The sequence below is a fragment of the Vulpes lagopus genome, chromosome 8 (assembly GCF_018345385.1).
Source record: "Vulpes lagopus strain Blue_001 chromosome 8, ASM1834538v1, whole genome shotgun sequence".
NCBI lineage: Eukaryota > Metazoa > Chordata > Mammalia > Carnivora > Canidae > Vulpes > Vulpes lagopus.
Window position 1 is genome coordinate 86609465 of NC_054831.1, and position 20187 is coordinate 86629651.

General features: G+C 43.4%; 1 long non-coding RNA gene across 1 annotated transcript in view; it reads left to right on the forward strand.

Moving 5' to 3' along the window:
• The first annotated feature begins 624 nt into the window (after window positions 1-624).
• The window catches only part of LOC121496851, a 94854-nt gene continuing 75291 nt past the window's right edge, over window positions 625-20187 (forward strand). Inside the window, exons 1-2 of the long non-coding RNA XR_005989357.1 lie at window positions 625-761; window positions 1432-1554. This is a non-coding gene — a long non-coding RNA (uncharacterized LOC121496851). The remainder of the gene's footprint in view (window positions 762-1431; window positions 1555-20187) is intronic.

Genomic DNA, 20187 nt, shown 5'->3' on the forward strand with positions numbered 1-20187 from the left:
TATAGCCTTGCAGCGCCAGCCCCCCACCCAGCCCCGCCGCCTGCCATACCCCGGTGTAATGTCCTCAGTGCCCTGGCGCCTACCCGCCCTAGACTGCCCTGACAAGCTGCTCCCCTCTCCACCCCTTTGCGTTTCCCAACTCTCAAGGGACGTGGGCCTGAGGAGCCTCTGTACACCAAAGGCTACGGCCCTTTGCTGCAGTGGGAGCCTTTCCCCATTCACCCCCATCACCTCCCCTCCGAGAAAGCGGGAACAGCCCAGAATTGGCCAGGTGGATGGGTGGAGCCGGCCGAGCAGAGGATGCTGCCGGAGTGGCCATAGGATTAAAGAACAACAGGGTTCTTGAGCCGCGAAAGAAATGGAAGTAGCCAGGGATCCTTTCTTTGCAGTTAATGATGCTCTGTCAGGTGGGGGGTATCGCATCAGCCCAGGCCCTTGAAAAGAAAAGCCCCCGCCATTAGGCCTGACTCTGGGAAGGCGGGGAGCCCTCATAACAGCAGCAGGCCCAGCTCCGCCCAGGAACCGAGGAGACTGTAGCCTGGGGCAGGGGTGGGGGGTGGAGGGATGGGAAGTGGAGGGGGGGTGGAGGGTGGCTTTGATGCTGGGATGAGAGCTAGGCCAGGGCCTGAATCGCCCGTTAAGTTTGTCTTGCTGGTGTTCTGGCTTGACCGCGAGGTTGTGAGCTGTCTTTTTCTTTCTACGCCACCAAAGGACTGCGCTTGGCTGTTGTCAGAGGAGCCAATGAAAGGCCTCCAGTCCAGGTCAGAGGTCTGGCCTTGGGCTGGAGCTGGGACTGGGGCTCTGGGGATGGGCAGTGAAGGGACATTTTGCAAACCCAGACCAGAACCCAAAGTCACAGAGTCTCGGTCTAAAATGTCTTCGTGCTACTCAGAGGTAACTTTGCAGTGTGATTTACTTAGTTCGGGGAGGCAGAGCCCCCCTCTTCTAGAGGACCACAGTCTTTCCGGAGCTAAGACCTTATTTAAGCCAAAAGAAAAACTCTTTGTATAGATAAGTTGATAAGAATAGTAGTTGTTCAGGTCTCACCTTTGCTGGTACTGAAGTTCAGTATCATTATTCCCATTTGTCAGATGTAGAAAGAAATTGAGGGCAAGGGTCCTATACCTTGCTCAGTGGAAGATCTAGTAAATGTAGAGCTGATTTTCCAGATCTTTACAGCCAAGCTCTCTCTACTTTGCTACCACCCTTTCTCAGCATCACAGACAAAAAAAAAAACCTGTTTTTTTTTGTTAAGTCATTTAAGCACATTAAACAAGGGAAGTTGGAGTAGTGATTTTGCAGCCAGCACTCACTCTGGGACTTGCTTGAACAATTAAAAGGATGGCAGTAAATACATCCTTTCTAAACTATCAAAGGAAAGCAAGATGGTGGTGGTAGTGTGTTGTTTGCTGTTCTGTTTCCTTGATTTAGAGGAATTAGCCAAGAGACAGATGGGGTTCCATTCCGGGTCTTTTCTGAGCTTTACTGAAGGATGAGGTGAAGAAACCACAGCCCCTGATTTGTAAGCAGAATGCGATTCAGAGTGTCTGGGAGGTAAGTGAGGATTATATTATGTTTCTACTTGGAACCTAAAGAGAAGTTTGAGCAAGTGCTATGAGAAATGTGTGCACGTATTCACATACTGTTCTGTGTGGAAGCCTGCCCTGATTCTGGAGACTGGATGGTGAGAGGCAGACAGCCTTCTTGTTCCCTGCCCTTGTGAAGCTCACGATCTCTTGAGGAGACAGACAGACCGTGCAATTTGAGGCTGTGATAAGTGCTAGGAGGGGTCTGAGTTGAGACCTGAAATCTGAGAAGCGGTAAGGCTGAGGGAGGTTGAGACAGATGGGACAGAGGGAGCCTGGGTGGAAGCCCTGTGTGGGAAAGGCCTGACGTGGAAGTGCTGATGGTAGGCCTCTGCAGCCACAGCTTGGCGAACAAGGTAGAAGTTGGCCTGGTGAGGAGGTCAGATATTATCCTCTTAAGGATTTTTTTTTTTTAAGATTTTATTTATTCATTCATGAGAGACACACAGAGAGAGAGAGAGAGAGAGAGAGGCAGAAACACAGGCAGAGGGAGAACAGGCTCCTCAAGGGGAGCCCCATGTAGGACTCGATCCCCGGACTCTGGGACCACGCCCTGAGCTGAAGGCAGACGCTCAACCGCTGAGCCACCCAGGCGTCCCTCTCTTAAGGGTTTTAAGCAGCTTGTGACACATTCTGGTTTGTGTTCCAAACCTCTGTAGCAGCCTAGAGGCTGGTGGCTGGGGGTGAGGGGACAGAGTGAAAGGTGACAGGGAATGCAGAATGTTTGCTCCCTGACAGGCTGAAGGTGCCATATTTGTTCTTTTGGATTGGGTGAGCAGTAGGCCTGTGCTTTTTTTTCTTTCTACTTCATCTGACTTTGTTTACTCCTAAGGGGTTATCCCCTGCCCGGGTATAACTTTTCTGCTAGAGTCAGATCCTTACAGCCCTGCGTTTCTGCTTGTCCTAATTACAGTCCCATCACTCCAACGTCAGTGTAAACACCTTCACCCTTACCAGATCATGGCCAGGGGAGGAGAGTGGGTTCACTTCTTCTGGGCTTGGCCCTGTTAGTAAAGCTCCTGGCCTTCCCAAGACCTGGAAGCTGAGTTAGTGTGAATTGGGAGAGGCAGGAATTCTAATTCACTGACAGACATTCATGTAACGCTTACTGTGTGCCATGCCTGTGCTCAGTATGTTTTCATATGCACTGTTGCTTTAAAAAGCTGTGTTCTGAGTCTTACTCTCCCTTTTCGTCAGATAAAAAGTCAGAAGCCATGTTTTTAATTATTTATTAATTCCACCAAAAATTATTATGCACTTCCTGTGAGTCAGGCACAGTGCCAGGTGTCAGGGTTATAGTGATAAAAGAGAGAGACACGATTTTTGCCTTTTTAGAGCTCTCAGTCAGTGGTACGGGGGCCGAGGCAGGGTTGGGGGGGGGATGTGCTTTCCCCTGTAATCTTCATCAGGGGAAAGATCAGCACCTTCATGCATTTCTGTATTCACTTGACATTTCTCAACCTTATTGCACATACTAAACACTGGAAGCCAGCCCCCTCAATTCAAACAGATTACCTGCCTCCCCCTGTAGCCAAGTAGGGGACATAAGACATTAAACAAACAATTGATCGAAGACTGATTTAATTACAGTTAATATCAGTGATGCAATAGAAACTGCAGAGAGCAAAGTAGAGGGACACTGCCTACAGGCCCTGGAGAAGCTTCCCTGCAGCTCAGATCTGCAGAATGCAGTCTCTGCCAAGCTGGGCTCAGCGGCAGAAGGCTCAGAAGCAGAAGGGAGTCTCAAGGAGTGTTAGAGCAACTGATGATAGCCAGGGGTACCCTAATCCTCTGAGGAAAGGAGGGTATGTCATACCTGAGTTAGAACTGTGTTCTGGCCCTTGCTCCTAGGCTTTGTGACTCAGTGTGTTCATTTGTTTCAGCTTTGAGGGCTGGGGACCTCGAAAGACAGATGTGCAGACATTGACCACAGACTGCCGAGGTTCAATCCTACCCTTACAAATTCCATAGCCTTGGACAAGTTATCCAAACTTCATGTACCTCAGTTTCCTCCTCTGTAATATGAAAACTAATAGTAGTACTTACCACAGAGGGTTGAGTGGAACTTGAATGGAAAAATGCACACAAAACACTTAGAACAGCATTTGGCAAATTGTAAGTGCCAAATATACATTTAGGTGATTATTCAACATATGGCCATTTTGATGCAGGGAATGAGTTAGAATTTTAAGAGGAGTCCATTTCTTGGGTGTATCAAAACCTCAGAAAGAGACAAGTAATCTAAATGTAAATAGGGTTTTCATTGTCAATGAATAGTTAAAGCAATAATACTGTGGCTGTCATCACTGCTTTAACTAGTACAATTCTTGCAGGATGAAAGTTATGGTGTTTTCAGTTGTGTGGCTCGGTATCTTAAATAGTTCACCAAAGAGTTGATTTTAACCATGGCCAATATAGATGCTTGAATTTCAGTGGTAGCACATGTGTGATATAATGCTGAATGTGTGCTGAGTGATGATTCTGTTGTATTAAGCACATGATGACTTTGCATAATTCTTTAATTTTTTTTTTTTTACTTCCCATAGTTCTTAATCTCTTCAAACCTCTTGTGAAAAAGGGGTGATAGTCATGGTATCTGCTTCAGAGAGTTGTGAGCGCTGAAGGACATGATGTTTTTCAAATAACTTAGCTCAAAACCAAATGCACAGATATTTTTTGTGGTACTTGAATTAATCTGTGTAACAGGAATATTTCAAAGATTTTAACTTGGTTGTGATAATATAGGTCGCTAGCTTCCTTTGCCCCATTTTTCTGTCAAGACCCTTGGTTTTCACTGTTTGCTGAGCAGGGCAGTAGAATGGTATGAAAAAGATGCATTCCAGAAGACCTCACACAATTCAAGAATAATTTCTTCATAGCCCACTGTGAAGTCAGATTTGCATGCTATCAGTTTTGGCTACTGAGTCAAGATTTCTGTGAATATATTTCTGTGGCACACTTCAGATTTGCTTTAGTTCAAATTCACATAAAATGCAAGCACACCGTTCATTTCAGGTGTGGGAGCTAAATCTAAAGCAATCACTGAGAGCAGTGAATAGAAAGAGAAGGAAAAAAATAGCCAAGGGTAGCTCCTTTAATTTTTGCTTACAAATCACAGAAATTCCCTAGTAACATTGAAAAATCAAGTAATAGGTGGTTGGTAAATTCTGGAATAAACAGACTTAGACTTTGTCCAAAGTACTGCCACCTAATTGTTGATGGATCTCAGGTGAGTTACTAATCCTTTAGACCCTCAGTCTTATCTGTATAATGGGCACAATGATTCATTCCTACTCCGTAGAGTGGTTCAGTAAATACCTCATAAATGCCTATGTCCTTCATACAAGAGAACGGGGACCCTGGGAAAACGTCAGGATAACGTCTAGACTTGGAGGGTCAGCAGCTTTTTTGGAGACCCAATATTGTGTCATGAGGGTGATGGGGGGGCTATGTCCTTTTTTCTAACTTGGCAGTTGTGCTTTGGGCCACCTTTTCTCCCCTGCCCCCTACTGATGCCACTTCTTTTGATCATTTATTTGTTCACTAATTCACTCATTCAACCAATATTGAAACACTTTCTAGGTACCAGGTGCCATGCCAGGCCCTGAGGATACAACAGTAAGTAAGTTCTAGGAATCCCTTGTTCTAATGCAGCTTAGTCTAATGGTGGGAGCAGATAATCAAAAGTCAACACCCAAATGATAACAATTTATTTATTTATTTTTAAAAGATTTTATTTATTCATGAGAGACACACAGAGAGAGGCAAAGACACAGAGAAGCAGGCTCCCTGTGGGAAGCCCGATGCCAGATCCCGGGACCCCAGGATCACGACCTGAACCAAAGGCAGATACTCAACTACTGAGCTACTAAAGTGCCCCTAAGTAATAACAATTTTAGACGTTGGTAATATCTATAAAGGGAATTACAAAGGGATGTGACAGCAATTGGGGAGGGAGCTGGCCCCTTCAGGGAAGTTGGGGAAAGCCTCTCTGGGAAGGCTGAAGGCTAAGGAGCAGGAGCCATGGAAATGCCCAGGAAGGAGGAGGACACCTTGAGTGCAGAGACTAGGGCAGTCAAGAACTGATGTGTTCTAGGAATCCTAACACCTTGGGCCCGAGGCTGGGGTTATTCATCTCTGCTGGAGGACATTTCTGGCCTCCTCCAGCTGACTTGCATCAAACTGGGGCTGGCCCAGGCTCTGGACTCTGGAGTACACAGCCAAGTGCACCAGCCTCAGGCCCTGGGAAAGAATTTACAACCATCCTGAGCCTGTTTACCACCTGCCAAGGAGCCCTTGGAAGGCACAGGCTCTTTCTCAAAACCAGTTTTTACAGAGCTGTGTACAAACCAATTCAACCGGATAGGATTTTTTTTTCCTTAGGTAATCTCTTTTTAAAGTATAACATATTAGTTGAACCACATGAAATTGCCTCGACATTCAACCACTTCTCATGTATAAAGATGGCAATTTCATGCAATTCAACATAGATTTCATGTGATTCAACATTCATAGAACTGCATAAATCAAGTGTACAACTCAGTGAATTTTCCCAAAGTGAACACAACTATGGAACTAGTGGACAGGTCAAAAAAAGAAAACACTACCAGCATTCTGGAAGCCACATTCATGCCCTTCCCATCTCTAACCACCACCATAACCCACAACAGTATTCACGATCTTGACTTTTAGCACCATAGATTAAGGTCTATTTTTTTATCTTTCTATAAATGGAAATACATAGTAGATACTTTTTTTGTATGAGATTCATCCATGTGGTTGCCTGTAGTTGTAGTTTCTGTTTTGTTGCTATATACTATTCTGTTGTATAATTGTACTGTAGTATATTTGTTCATACTGTTTTTGATGAATATGTAGTTTCCAGTGTTTATTTTTTTTTAAAGATTTTATTTATTTGAGACAGAGACAGAGTACAGCTGGAGGTAGGGGTAGAGAGAGAGGAACAAGCAGACTCCCTCCTGAGTGTGGAGCCTGATGTGGGGCTTGATCCTGGGGCTCAGTCCCAGGACCCTGAGATAATGACCTGAGCTGAAGTCAGATACTTAACCAACTAAGCCACCCGACACCCCTCCAGTGTTTACTTTTAAGAATATTGCTTCTAGAGGGCCCCTGCTTGCTCAGTGGGTAGAGCATGTGACTCTTGATCTCAGAGTCCTGAATTCAAAACCTGCATTGGAAAAAAAAAAAAAAAAAACCTGCATTGGGCATGGACTCTACTTAAAAAGAATAAATAAATAAAAATTAAAAAATAATAATACTGCTTTTAGGGCTGCCTGGCTAGCTCAGTAGGTGGAGCATGTGACTCAAGATCTTGGGGTTGTGAGTTCAAGCACCATGTTGGGTGTAGAGATTACTTAAAAATAAAATCTTTTTTTTTTTTTTTAAGATTTTATTAATTTATTCAAGAGAGACAGAGAGGCAGAGACACAGGCAGAGGGAGAAGCAGGCTTCCTTTGGGGAACAAGAGACCTGATCCCAGGACCCAGGATCATGCCCTAAGGTGAAAGGAAGATGCTCAACCATTGAGCCACCCACCTGTCCCCAAAATAAAATCTTTAAAACAAAACAAAAAAAGAGTATTGCTTCTGTTAATAGTCCTACATGACTTATGTTGAAGACATGTTTGTGTATCTATGGATGTACAATAAAGTAAACCAGAGGACTGGTTTAGCTTTAGTGAGTACTTCAGTTATCACAAGTGGTTGTAGTAATTCACACTCTGTACTTCTTTATTATGTTTCCTTGCTGCCTAGGTCTTGGGCCAGGTTCTATGTAAAGAATGAATAGAGGGGGTTGCCTGGATGGCTCAGAGGTTGAGCATCTGCCTTTGTGATCCCGCAGCTCCAGGATGGAGTCCCACATCGGGCTCCCTGCAGGGACCCTGCTTCTCCCTCTGCCTGTGTCTCTGCCTCTCTCTCTGTGTCTCTCATGAATAAATAAATAAAATCTTTAAAAAAAAAAAATGAATAGAGGGGAGAGGTGTCTGGGTGGCACAGTTAAGAGTCTGACTCTTGGTTTCAGTTCACATTATGCTCTCAAGGCTGTGAGATCAAGCCCCACACTGGGCTTTGTGCTCAGGGCAAAGTCTGCTTGAGATTCTCTCTCCTGCCCCTCCCAATCCCTTTAAAAAAAAAAAAAAAGATTTTATTTATTTATTCATGAGAGACACAGAGAGAAAGAGAGAGAGGGGCAGAGAGACAGGCAGAGGGAGAAGCAGGCTCCACGCAGAGAGGCCGACGTGGGACTGGATACCGGGTCCCCAGGATCACGCCCTGGGCTGAAGGCGGCGCCAAACCACGGAGCCACCCAGGCTGCCCTGCCCCTCCCACTCCTGTTCTCGCTCACTCTCCCTAAAATAAATAAATCTTAAAAAAAAAAAAAATGAATGAATAGAGAGGAGATAATCATGACATGATTCATGAAATGAGTCTCTATTTGTGTAGTGATTAAGAGCACAAGTGGATTGAATTGTTACTCAGTGCTTCTATTTACCTACCATCTCTGTGATCTTGGGCAAGTCACCCAACACCACTAGGCCATAAGTTCTTTACCTATAAAATTGGTTAAGCATAGTAGTTCTTATATCTCAGAGTCTTTCACTCATTCCTTTACTTGAAAAACGTTTGTGGAATGCCTACTGTGTGCTGCTCTGTTTTGGACACTGAGAATTCAGGGGCGAAAAGATAGATGAGGCTTTGCTCTCATGGAATGCATGTATGTTCTAGTTAGAAGATGCAGATAATAATGGAACAAACAAATAATTAAGGTAATTTTAGATAGTGATACAGTCAATGGAGGCAATAAAACAGGGTGCTATGACCAAGCAATGGGGGAAGCATAGTAGCGGAGTCAGGATGGCAGTGATTGAGCTGAGATCGATGATCAGAAGGCAGCTGTAGGTGGATCCGAGGGAAGAACACTCTGCGCAGAAGGGCCAGCTGGTGCAAAGGACATGAGGTAGGGACAGGTTTGGTGTATGTGAGTTGCAGAATGAAGGTTGATCTTGCAGGAACTAACTGACTAATGGGTGGGCTCTTTGGGATACAACAGCAGAAATAGGCAGGGGCCAGGTCATGCAGGGCCTTGAAGGCTGTGGTAAGGAGTTTGCATTTTATTTATTTAAATTTTTAAATTATTTTTAAAAGGATTTATTTATTTACTTATTTATTTGAGAGAGAAAGAGGTAATGGGGAGGGAGAGAGGAGATCCCAAGCACACTCCCTGCTGAACATAGAGCCCCTAGCAATGCAGGGCTTGATCTTATAATTCTGACATCTTAACCTGAGCCAAAATCAAGAGTCAGATACTTAATTGACTGAGCTACCCAGTCGCCTCTTACTTTTTAAAATGTATCTTAAGGTTTTATTTTTTAAATTTTTATTTATTTTTTATTATTTATTTATGATAGTCACAGAGAGAGAGAGAGAGGCAGAGACATAGGCAGAGGGAGAAGTAGGCTCCCGATCGATGTGGGATTCGATCCCGGGTCTCCAGGATCGCGCCCTGGGCCAAAGGCAGGCGCTAAACCGCTGCGCCACCCAGGGATCCCGTAAGGTTATACTTTTAAATAATCTCTATACCCAACATGGGGCTCAAACTCACAACCCCAAGAACAAGAGTTGCACACTTTGCTGAGCCAGCCAGGCACTCCGCATTTTATTTTAGTATCAGTGGAAGTCATTGAAGAGTCTTAAATGGGACCACCATGAGCTACTTTATGTGAAGATTAAAAGAGATTTTATATATATAAAAATAAAACTTAACACAGAATCTGGCATGGAGTGGTGTTTGGTAAATGTCAGTAGCTGCTACTGCTATTATTATTTCTTTTATTTTAAAAATTTTTATTCACCCATGATAGTCACACAGAGAGAGAGAGAGAGAGGCAGAGACACATGCAGAGGGAGAAGCAGGCTCCATGCACCGAGAGCCTGACGTGGGATTCGATCCCGGGTCTCCAGGATTGTGCTATGGGCCAAAGGCAGGCGCCAAACTGCTGCGCCACCCAGGGATCCCCTGCTGTTATTATTATTGATGCTCTTAAAGAATCTAAAAATTTTCATCCTCATTGAGGATCAGGAAGCCAAGGCATAGAGCCATGGCAACCATGTGTAAATTCAGTCCAATCGGAGAAGAGGATATAAATTTCATTAATCAAAGGAACTGCTTTTCATCGTCTCTTTTCCAAATGGGAATTTTAAGGCAGAGGATTTTCTTTGTGGTCAGCAATTGTTTGAAGCCAACCAAACTCAACTCTTTCAGTCCCATTCTGCCAAAATGTCCAGTGTTCAGTCACTTGGGTGCCATTGGCTGTGGCCCCATCCACCATTTAGGGCTTGGAAAGGCTCATGATTGGTCATTAATCCATCTGCCTCTGCCCCGGGTCTGATGGATCAAGAATGGGGAGGGTACTCCCTGCCCTCCACCTTGGGTGGAGGTTTGCTGAGATGCTGTCCAATTGCCGGCCTTTGAAGGTAGCTGTGTTTAATTTTCTCTGAATGAACGCAAATTGTGTGATGAAACCAGGGAAAGTTTCTTAGGGTGTGGAACACTTGTTTCTGGGCAAAGTGCCCTTCTCTTAGTAAGGATGTTTTCAACCCTTTACTCATCAGTATTATTTGAGCTTGTGCTGGGTGCCAGGTGCCAGGCACTGCGTAGATGTGAATATAAAGAGTGCCATTCTTACCCTTACAGAGTTTCCAGTTTAGTGAGACATACATTCACCAAACAACTGCACCAATATAAACATAAAATGACAGCAGTGATCAGTGCTCTGCAGGAATATAATGAAGGCTGGGGCTTTGGGAAAGTTCCTCTAGTATGTAATGATACCTGAGCTGAGCCCAAAAGGATCACTGATGATAAGTGGGTTTAAAAGGTGGAGTGAGAAGTATTCCAGGCCAAGAACGGCACACACAAAGGTCCTGAGGTGGGAGGGAGCAGGCATGGTGAACCTGAGGATGAAAGAGAAAGCCACTGTGACTAAAGGATTGAAAATCCAGTAGACTCTAGGCCCAGAAATAGCTAGAGATAGGGGCGAGGGGACAGAGGCTATGGAAAGATGTGCAGTTTTATCCTTCTCAAGGACCACAAGATACTATTAAAAGTCTTGAAGCTATGGGTGTAGGAGTGTGAGTGTGTTAGAGAATATGTCATTCCATCCTAGAGGTGATAACAGAGTAGTTTTTCCCAGTTCCAGGGTGTCGCACTATCCTTGTGGCTTCCTTGAAGTCTGGCCACATGTTTGCAAATAGTTCCTTTATCAAACTCTCCTCAGATGACTGAATTTCTTCTGTTCTCTTCTGTTCGACTTTACAGAGAAATCGCATTGGCTGGATGAAGCAGGAGGAAACTTCACCAGTTACTTAAACTCACTCCTTTGTTTTACTTGTAAGAAGCACGCATTACTGGATTTTGGTTTCTAGCCAGTCTGACAAGCTCTGTCTTTTCAATGCAGAGCGGTACATTTCAGTTTTTCATGTATTTATATGAGAACTGAAAATTACTGAATTAGTTAGAGTTCTTTCTGTCTTATTTTTAGGGCTTTTTGTATTGCATATGTATATGTTGAGATTACCTTTTAGAGCAGTTTTTAGATTTTTTAAAAAGATTTTTATTTATTCGTGAGAGAGTGAGAGTGAGTGAGAGAGAAAGAGCACCAGCAGGGAGAGGGGCCAAGGGAGAGGGAGAAGCAAATACCCCACTGAGCAGGGAGCCTGATGCAGGGGCTCCATGTGGGCCTCCATCCCAGGACCCTAGGACCATGACCTGACTAGAAGGCAGGCGTTTAACCCACAGAGCCACATGCACAGCCTCCTTGTGTGCTGGTTTTTATTTTTGTTTTTCCTTCTACTTTCTCATCCTGTGGACTGAAGTGTTTTTTTTTTAAACATCCCATTCTTTCCCACTGGTTGCTGTGAAGGTTATAATGTCCGAGATACTTAAATATCAATCACAATTTTTGACCTCTTAAGCAACACAATTCAAGGACCTTAATTAACTTAAATTCTTAACTTTCCACTCCCCTTCCTCCCCCCCCTTTATATTCTGCTATTTCAATGTGTTCATTCTGTATTTATTTAATTAGTTAATTATTTATTTATTTTTCAGAAGAGATGAGACATTGTTGTTTCTTTATGTGGTCAAATACTGTTTATTGGTGGCTTACAGAACCACTCATCTCTTTGTTCACTGTTCCTTTTTATAAGTGTCTGAGATTTCTTTCTGCCTGAACTTCATCCCTCAGAGTTTCCTTCAGTGCCTGTAGTAAATTCTGTTTTCATTGGTTTGAAATTTACTTTCTTTCCTCTCATATTTGAATTCTTGGATAAATTCTTGAACAACTGTTATTTTGTCTCAGCACATTGAAGATAACCTTCTGGTTTCCATTGTGGCTACTGAGAAGCCTGTGGCCCGTCTAACTTCAGTTTCTTTGTCATCGATCTATCTTAGTCCCAGGTCCTCTGCAGTTTCACTATGATGTAAGTAGTTGTGAATATATTTTTCTTTACCCTTCTTGGGATTTCTGGGTCCGGAATTTGCTGTCTTACAACAATTTGGAAAAATTCTCAGCATGGCCGGCATCATTGTGAAGCCAGTGAAGTGCCCAGGGCACCAAATTTAAGGAGGCCCTTAATTTTTATTTTATTATTTTTTAAATTTATATTTGTGTAAATGGAGAATTGGCCCTGAGACTGAGTGTCTAAAATAAATTTTATCCCGTAGGTACCTCACTCACTTCACTCTAATTCTGGTCCTGACTCTACAAACACTCCTATTCCTTATTCTTTCCTTTATTTTCTTTGGTAAATACAATTAAATATATATTAGACCATCTTATTCTAACCTCCAGTGTCACATACATAGTTTTTGTATTCTTCATCTCTTTATATCTTTGGGTTTTTAGATTTCTTCAGATCCATTTTCTAGTAAATGAATTCTGCCTTTAACAATATCTTATCTATTTAATTTATCTTAGTTTTAATGTTTTGTTGTTGTTCAAAATTGGCTTGGTTACTTTTTATAGTCTTTTATCCCTAGTCCATCTATTTAAGGCTCACATTTATTTCTTGAAATAAGGCCACCTGGGTGGCTCATTCAGCTAAGTGTCCAACTCTTGACTTCAGCTCAGGTCATGATCTCAGGGTTGTGAGATTGAGCCCCAAGTTAGGCTTTGCACTGAGCATGGAACCTGCTTAAGATTTCCTCTCTCTGGGGATCCCTGGGTGGCTCAGCGGTTTAGCGCCTGCCTTTGGCCCAGGGCCTGATCTGGGAGTCCCGGGATCGAGTCCCACGTCGGGCTCCTGGGGTGGAGCCTGCTTCTCCCTCCTCCTGTGTCCCTCTCTCTCTCTCAATCTGTGTGTCTATCATAAATGAATACATTTTTTTAAAGATTTATTTATTTATTTATGAGAGAGAGTATAAACTCATGTGAAGGCTGGTTTGTAGGTATGAATTTTCATGGGAGATTTTATTTTTCTTTGCTCATCCAATATTAGTGTTTGCCAAACAGATTTCCTTGAGGCCCCTTCTGTGCTTTTAGATATATTTCTCATTCACGCTTACCCTGAGGTTATGACTCTTTACGGACCCCCCCCTTTTTAAAGATTTTATTTACTTATTCATGAGAGACACACAAACAGAGGCAGAGACATAGGCAGAGGGAGAAGCAGGCACCCTGAGCCAGACGTGGGACTCCATCCCGGGATTCTAAGGATCATGCCCTAGGCTGAAGGCAGATGTTCAACCGCTGAGCCACCCAGGCATCCCTTTTTTGAGGGACTTCTATTACACTTCTTACCTTGTGAGGTATTACCTTCTACTTACCTTTGTTTCCTTCTTACCTTGTATCTTCTATCTGCCTCATTCCTTGTATTAATCAGGATGGGAGCTTCATGTCACCAGGATTTTGCCAATAGAGTTAGTGTAAAGCTGTCTTGTGTACTCACTTGTGTTCCAGGGTTCCTCTCTTCTTTTCTTTTCCTTACTTTTCTTTTTGGCCTCTGCATATTTTACCTTTTTTTTATTCCAATTCAACAATGTATTTTTGAAAAAATTACATATTTTATTCACTATTTGGAATTGTTTTCATTGGGAAAGCCATCCAGGGTATTTTGACTATCATACTATAAGAAAGTGAAGCAATTCTTTTACATTCCCAGAGAAAGAGGTAGAGTGGTATAGTATGACCAGTTTGAAGGCCAGATCATACTGAGTTCAAATCCACATTTAATTCTTACAAGATCAAGGTGCCTGCTGGCTCAGTTAGTAGAGCAAGCAACTCTTGATCTCAGGGTCATGAGTTCAAGCCCCCTGTGTGTTGTAGAGTTTACTTAAAAAAAAAAAAAAATTCTTACAAGAACCCTGTGAGGTAGTTATCATTGTTGTCTTCATTTTATAGTCAAAAAGACATATTGAAAAAAAACAAAAACAAACAAACAAAAAAAAACAAAAAGACATATCGAAAGCCATAGGATAGAACCAGGAACCAAACCCATGTGAGAGACTGGAGCTTATGCTTTTACCTTCAGTGATATTCTGTCTTTCTAACACAACAGGCCACTGAGTCCTAAAAATTCAATACTTATCTAAATATAAATGCACTGAGGGATCCCTGGGTGGCGCAGCGGTTTGGCGCCTGCCTTTGGCCCAGGGCGCAATCCTGGAGACCCGGGATCGAGTCCCACGTCGGGCTCCCGGTGCATGGAGCCTGCTTCTCCCTCTGCCTGTGTCTCTGCCTCTCTCTCTCTCTCTCTGTGTGACTATCATAAATAAATAAAAATTTAAAAAAAAAAGGCCAACTTTAAAAATAAATAAATAAATAAATATAAATGCACTGAAATAGTTTATCTGTTGGGGGGACAGAGATAACAAAGATAAACAAGATAGAGCTGGGGTGCTGGCTGCTTTAGTTGGTAGAGCATGTGATTCTGGATCTTGGGATTGTAAGATTAAGCCCTATATTGAACATAGAGCTTAATTTAAAAAAAAAAAGGAGCTAAAACACTAGATAACAGACATCATGATTTTGGGATCAATTAGAAGTTCCTTGATTGGCTATGAGGGAGGAAAAGGGGCAGAGTAAAAGATTATTCCACATTTTTGAGTGACCTGATGGATGGTACCTTTAGGAATAGGGAAGTCGGAAAGAGCCAAGTTTGTTTTTGTTTTGTGCCTTAGTTTCTTCATGTGTAAAGATATGTGGTTGGACTGACCTAGAAGGATTTTGTGGTTTTAGACTACCCTTGAGGCTTCAGGATTGGCAAAACAATTCAGGAATAATTGTCTGGTAGGCAGCTGGAATTTGGGGCTGGGATCTGGATGGAAGTTCAAGTTACAGTGTATGGATATGTTGACCTGAGTGAGACATTGGGAAAGGGAGGGATGATAGTTGAGGCCATAGAGGTAGGTTAATAGAGGAGGATGGGATCTTTGGGTGATGATTGTGACATACACTACAGGGGGTGTATTAGTTTGCTAGGACTGCTGTAACAAAGTACCACAGATGAGGTAGCTTAAATGATATAAAATTATTAGCTCACAATTCTGGAGTTCACAGTTCTGGAGACTAGAAGTTGGAGGTCAAAATGGCAATAGGATTGTTTTCTTCTTAGGCCTCTTTCCTTTGCTTGTAGATGGCCATCTTCTCCCTATCTTCACATGATATTCCCTCTTCCTATGTCCTGATAAATCCACCAGTCATAGTAGATTAGGACCACCTAATCACCTTTAATTACTTTTTTTTTAGATTTATTTATTTATTCATGACAGACAAACAGAGAGAGAGAGAGAGAGGCAGAGACATAGGCAGAGGGAGAAGCAGACTCCTTGCAGAGAGCCCAATGTGGGACTCGATCCCAGATCCCAAGAACACGACCTCAGCTGAAGGCAGGCACCCAACTGCTGAGCCACCCAGGCCTCCCTCATTAATTACTTTTTAAAGACCCTGTCTCTAGGGACACCTGAATGGCTCAGTTACTTGAGCATCTGACTCTTGATTTCAGCTCAGGTCATGATCTCAGGGTCATGAGATTGAGCCCTGCATCAGGCTCTGTGCTCAGCCCAGAGTCTCCTCAAGATTCTTTCCCTCCCCTTCTGGCTCTTCCCTCACTCGTACTCATTCACTTTCTCACTCTCTTTCTCAAGTAGAAAATAAAATGTTTATAAGACCCTATCTCCAGGGACGCCTGGGTGGCTCAGAGGTTGAGTGCCCGCCTTGGGCCCAGGGTGTGACCCTGGGGTCCCAGGATCGAGTCCCACATTGGGCTCCCTGCATGGAGCCTGCTTCTCCCTCTGCCTGTGTCTCTGCCTCTCTCTGTGTCTCTCATAAATAAATAAATAAAATCTTAAAAAGAAAAAAAATTCTTAAAAAAAAAAAAAAAAGACCCTGTCTCCAGATACAGTCATATTCTGAGGTTTAGGGTGTTGGGACTATAACATAATGGATTTTGGAGAGATGCAGTTACACTCACAACACAAAGCAAGAATCAGGGGCAGAGGAGGGAGAAGGGAGGACAATGGAAGAATATGCTCACCCAGAGAAACCAAAGGAGGAGAAAGGTGCTGGGAGAGAGGTAGGTACTACCCTGGGAGTAGTCCAGAAGGGCACCTGGATTAACAGTGGGAGTACCTGAGGACTACCTACAGGAAAGGGAGGTGGGAGATCAGGCTTTGAGGGTTTGAGGCAGATGCCAGCATGGCAAGAGAGTAGAGGCAAGACCAAGCAGCAAGCTTTTGGTTTCACTTCTAGACACAATAGATATTCCACATATATAATTATTGAATGAATAAAATGGACTTTCTTTCCTCCCTCCTCTGATACTCCGTGATCCTAGGACTTAGTTTCTCTTTAGAAATCGTGAGGTTGGGGATCCCTGGGTGGCTCAGTGGTTTAGCACCTGCCTTTGGCCTAGGGTGTGATCCTGGAGTCCCGGGATTGAGTCCCACATCAGGCTCCCTGCCTGGAGCCTGCTTCTCCCTCTGCCTGTGTCTCTGCCTCTCTCTCTCTGTGTGTCTCTCATGAATAAATAAATAAAATCTTAAAAATAAATAAATGAAGGGTAAATTAAAAAAAGAAAAAAAAGAAAGAAATCCTGAGGTAATGCTGCATTCCAAGACCTTGGCCCTGAGCTTATTCTTTGATGTGGCTGGATCTTGGGGACAGGCCAAGGAGAATAGAACATCTTTTCTCTGAGGGAGGGAAGGAGGAAGGGAGAGACAGAGAGCACGAGAAAGAGAGAGAGAGAGAGAGAAAATGAATTGAGTGAACCAAACCAAACTGCATTATCAGTAAACTTCCAGATCGTGAAGAAGAGAATAGGGTGACATGAGGTTGGAGAGGTCTTCAGGGTTATTTTCCAATTTTCCTGTCTGCCCTTCAGAAATGAAGAGGTTGTTCATTCATTCATTGAAAAAAAAATTTTAATTAAGCACCTACTCTGAATTGGGCACTGAGCTAGGCAAGAGGGAGATATCAGTGAAGCAAGTATCAAAGATTTATTGACTGCTTATGTAATGCCATGTTCTTGTTAAGCACTTGGTATACCTCCTGCCTTCAAGGACAATGTAACCCAGGGACTGTTGGTGTTTCATTTACTTTTTTTTACAGATGGAGGATGGGCTAACTGAAGCTTAAGATGGTTTGATGGCTCACTGTGGGTCATAGAGTTATAAGTAAGCAACTTGGATACATCCCAGGGGCAACTTTTTCCAGCCCTAGTTTCACCTAGGCTCCTGGAGCTTCCCCCAGGGTACAGTAAGGGGCTGGCTTGGGGTCCTGCATGAGTCAGGCTGAACTGGGGATAAGCAATCAAAGTTCCTGCTGTTCCATCCTGTCCTTGGCCTGAGCAAGGACACTATGTAAAGGGACGGATGTGGGCTAGGATAATAATGCCAAGTCACTGCTGATGAAAGCCTTGTGTGTTCACCTCCCCCCAGCCACCACCTGAAGCCTTGTTGTTACACTCACATCCCTCTCAGCTCCACTGACAACAGCTGGAATTGTGGCTCATGAACCAAAGACGTGTTTCCTTCCTTCTTTGGGGCTACCTCAGGGCTACCTGAGAACACAGCTGGATTCTGAAATCTTATTCTCCAATGCCTGGGATGCCCCTCTGGTTCCAGATAAAGGGAGAAGCATAGGTTCTGTGAACTCTTTTTGAGTGGGATCATTACGAAACAGTCCAGTGATCTCTTTATTCTATTTTGAAGTGAAGAGGAAGATGGCCACACTACTGACCAGTGAGTCAGTGGGTATAGGGACTGAATACCATATTTGGGTGGAGAGTCAGGAGATAGAATGAAATTTGATGAATCACCCCCCTGTCCAATCTAATCTGGAAATCAGAGAAGCCTGAAGACTTAAGGAGTACACAGAGATGTTTATACAAGGATGTTCATCACGTTGTTTTAGTAGTAGCAACCTACATGCCCATGTGTAGAGGATTAATAAAGTCAACTTTAGTTGTTCACAAAAGAAATCTAAGGGGTGACTGGGTGGTGCAGTTGGTTGGGCATGGTTTTGGCTCAGGTTGTGATCTTCTATTTGTGGGACTGAGCTCCATGTAAGGCTCTGCGCTCAATGCAGAGTCTGCTTCAGATTCTTTCTGCCTCCCCCTTCCTCCTTCCAGCTCACTCTCTCTCTCTCTCTCTCAAATAAAGAAAAAATTTTTAAAAAGAAGTCTAAGTTGCCATTGAACAGTGTGTGGTGAAGCTATCAGGGATAGGTAGAGAAAGGTGTTCAAGACTGATAATTAAGTGAATAAAGCAAGCCACAGAAAAGTGTCTGTGTGTATGTTTCTATAGCCATGGATGTTTTCTGGAAATACACATGAAAAACTCCTAACTGGTTACTTCTGAAGAGTATGAATGGAGGTTTGAGTGAGGAGTGAGACTTTAGCTCTTTACTTTATATTCTTATGTACTTTTTTTTTTTTCAGATAATGAGCATGTATTGTTTTTGTGATATGACAATAGTGATAAAGAAAAAGTGGAAAAAAGAAAGGCTTAAGGTTGACAATCCAGGGCAGCCCGGGTGGCTCAGCGGTTTAGTGCCGCCTTCAGCCCTGGGCCTGATCCTGGAGTCCTGGGATTGAGTCCCACATCAGGCTCCCTGCATGGAGCCTGCTTCTCCCTCTGCCTGTGTCTCTGCCTCTCTCTCTCTCTCTCTCTCTCTCTCTCTCTCTCTGTGTGTGTCTCTCATGAATAAATAAATAAAATCTTTAAAAAAAAATACATATGTATTTTTTAAAAAGGTTGAAAACCCAAAGGTATTGAACAATTCAGCACTGAATTCAGTAGTGCTGAGGGCAGGAGGAACCACCATGTGGGGCCTGAGATGACTTTGCACGATGGAACTTTCTCTTAGCCACTGCTTGCAGAAAATGCTTTGACCAGCCAAGGCTGGACACAGAGGCAGGAACTGGCAGGAAATCACTATTTGCAAGGCTGGCTCAGTGACAGAAAGTCTAAAGCAAAATCAAGGCCAAAGTTCAACTCCAAGAACGGGGATTGGAGTCTCTAATAACAATAGCTGACACATACTGAGTACTTATCCTGTATCAAAACAATGTGCAAACTGCTTTACTTAGCATTATCTCATTTAAATTTTCACAACAAACCTATGAGATAGCACTATTATCCCAATTTTGTAGATGAGAATATTGAGGCTCAGAGGGTCCAAAAACACACAATTAGAATTGGTAGGATTGGGATAACCCTGGTTTGTCTGTTTCTGAAGGCAGCTCTCTTACTACCTCCTGAATATTACTCTGTGTTGAAATCTAAGGCCCTGAGATCCAAGAACAGGACATCCTTACCATCAAGGAGCAGCCAGGCTAGCTGGGGAAGATGACATTTATGCATGTGGACTATAAAGATTTTATTTATTTATTCATGAGACACGCACACACACACACACACACACACACAGGCAGAGACATAGGCAGAGGGAGAAGCAGGCTCCATGCAGGGAGCCTGACATGGGACTTGATCCCAGGTCTCCAGGATCATGCCCTGGGCTGAAGGCAGCGCTAAACTACTGAGCCACCTGGGCTGCCCTGGACTATATATTTTATATAAGGCACACATCTGGATATACCTGGGCTGCAAAGATGATAAATGCTATTTGGATCTTAAATTTAGGGAGATCTGCAAGGCCTAAAGTTGTACATAAAGGCATCTTGGAGGAGGAAAGATGTAAATCAGGTCTGGGAAGGATGGATTGAATTAAGAGAGGGGTGAGAACATTCCAGAGAAGAGAATGCATAAGTCGTGCAGAAGTCTGTTCTGTTGTTTCTGAGACAGTGAAGCATCTTGCCTAATCAGTGAGAATTGTGTATGGGTGATAAGTGGGCAGTGTGTGTGAGGAGGGAAAACAGAGCATCAGAAGTCATTCTGAAGGGTGAAAACTTGCAGAAGAGTTGTGACTTAACACAGGAGGAAGTCAAGAGCCTCTGAAGGTATTTTTGGGCAGTGAGGAGACACTGAAAAGTGATGCTTCAGAGAGATTAATCCGACAGAGGTGTCAAAATGACTTGGAATGAAGGACAGAGCCATGGGGAAACATAGGTGTGGGGTGACG